This window comes from Cannabis sativa, chromosome 1, assembly GCF_029168945.1.
Source record: "Cannabis sativa cultivar Pink pepper isolate KNU-18-1 chromosome 1, ASM2916894v1, whole genome shotgun sequence".
In the NCBI taxonomy this organism is placed as follows: Eukaryota; Viridiplantae; Streptophyta; class Magnoliopsida; order Rosales; family Cannabaceae; genus Cannabis; species Cannabis sativa.
In genome coordinates, this window is record NC_083601.1 from 74,460,019 (window position 1) to 74,462,332 (window position 2,314).

The following is a 2,314-nucleotide window of genomic DNA, read 5'->3' on the forward strand; positions in this document are numbered from 1 at the left end:
CACTCTTTGTTTCTAGTTTTAGGACTATTTTACGCTTGATTCTTTTGTTTCAGGTCCTCGGGTGTTTAAAGAAAGTATTTACAAGAATTGAGGACAAGTGGTGAAAGAATTGAGAAGAAAAATAAAAAAAATATGTTGCTGCCAAATCCCGCCGCGACGGGCAATATCCCAGTCGCGATGGGAACTGGCAGAAAGATTTTCAAGAATTCGCTGCTTAACCCCGTCGCGACGGGGGCTTTGCCAGTCGCGACGGGGACCCCAGTGACGGGATTTTTGGGCAGTTTCGTAATTTCACGAATTTTAAAGATGAGATTTGGTTTAAATAGAGAGAGTTCGTGAAAATTAGAGATTATTCAGAATTGGAACCCTAAAAACAAAGGAGGAGGCTAGAAGAGCGGCTTGTGGCGACCCGAATCAATTGCTTCAACTAGTTCTTTCTCTTCTCTTTAATTTTTCTATGTTCTTTTCTATTTCAATGTTAATTATGGATGTTTTGAACTAAACTCCTATTTAGGGAGAATGATGAATGTTGTTTAAGTTTTTCCTAGTTAATGGATAATTGCCATTCCTCCATCTTGATTGTGAACACTATTCATATTTGTGTTTAATTTCCATGTGCAAGATTGATCACCTTTTGCATGTTTTATGATCTCAATTCGAAATCTGAAAAGTGAGAATTGAGAATGCTAAAATTGGATAGTCTAGGTTTTGATGTGAAACGAAAGTATTTACATAGCCTTTGTGACATTTAGATTATTGCTTAATGCTGATTTCATGTTAGTTTAATTAAGAGATTAATTAGAGAGCATGAGATTTAGAACCTAGAAGATCTGAAAAGAGCTAGGTTAATTCATAATCTGTCATTCACTTCAAGAGAAGGATAGCATTTAGACATTAACATTGGTAACTTAACAACAGGATTCGTCTCCCTATTTTCTTATCTTGATTAATCTTCCTTTGTTATTTTTAATTTCCTGAATTGTCTTATTTAATTCATAAAAGTATTCTTTTACCAGATAGAATCAATAGTATAATTTAGTAGTAATTAGTCCAATTCCCTGTGGTTCGACCTCACCTGTGTGAGTTTACTACTTGATTGCGTATACTTGCGTAGTGTTTATAAATTATAGCAACAAGTTTTTGGCGCCGTTGCCGGGGAATTGTTTAAAGATTAATATTAGACAAAATTATACTAACTTCTACTTTGGTTTATTTCTCTTGCTGAATTTCTAACCCGTCTCTTGCAAAGCTACTTTTATCTATTTCAGGTATCTTGAGTGCATGCGCCGCCAAGGGCAAGCAGTTGTGTTACCCGTCGACCGTGAAATCGAGAAAACTTGTAGGAGAAACAGGAGGAACAAAAGGCAAGAGAGAGTTTCAGCACCTGCTGAAACACTAGAAATCATGGCTGACAACGCTAATGTTGTGAATAATGCTGCAAACAACGGTAATAATGGTGGTGCCGTGGAAGATCAAGCTAATGGTCGTAGCTTGAGAGATTACATCCTCCCAACTCTTACGGGGGTTCAGTCATGCATCAGGCCACCGGCAGTGGATGCGAATAACTTTGAGATCAAACCTGCCATACTTCAAATGGTACAGTCTTCAGTTCAGTTTGGTGGCCTCCCTTCTGAAGATCCTAATCTGCATCTCTCGAACTTCATGGAACTTTGTGAGACTTTTAAAGTCAATGGAGTTAGTGATGATGCCATTCGTTTGAGACTGTTTCCATTCTCACTTAGAGAAAGAGCCAAGAGCTGGTTAATCTCCTTGCCACCAAATTCCATAGCAACATGGACAGACTTAGCAACTAAATTTTTGTCTAAGTTCTTTCCCCCAGCAAAGTCTGCTAAGCTGCGAGGAGAGATCAACAATTTCTGTCAACAAGAGAATGAGTCTCTCTATGAGTCTTGGGAGAGGTTCAAGGACTTAATCAGAAAGTGTCCTCATCATGGTATTGAGAAGTGGATGTTGGTTCATAATTTCTATAACGGGTTGGTTGGTAACACTAGAACCCTGATAGATGCAGCTCGGTGGAGCACTTTATGAGAAAGAGTGCTAATGAGGCTTATGATCTATTGGAGGAGATGGCTCTAAACAATCAGCAGTGGCCAACTGAAAGGAGTCAAACTAAGAAGGTAGCTGGTGTGCTAGAGGTGGATGCCATTACAAAGCTGACAGCTCAGGTTGAGGCCCTAACAAAGCTGATCGCAGTGCAAGCCAAACAAGCTCAAGTAATTTGTGAGATATGTGGAGGTCCCCATCTCTTTTCTGAGTGTCAGGCAGATGTGGATGATTTGCCAATGGATCAAGC

General features: G+C 39.3%; 1 non-coding gene across 1 annotated transcript; it reads right to left on the reverse strand.

Moving 5' to 3' along the window:
• Nucleotides 1-1,851: 1,851 nt before the first annotated feature.
• Nucleotides 1,852-1,958, reverse strand: LOC133033790 (small nucleolar RNA R71). Its single transcript, XR_009685853.1, has one exon. It is a non-coding gene; the product is annotated as a small nucleolar RNA R71 (small nucleolar RNA).
• Between the last annotated feature and the right edge of the window lie 356 nt (nucleotides 1,959-2,314).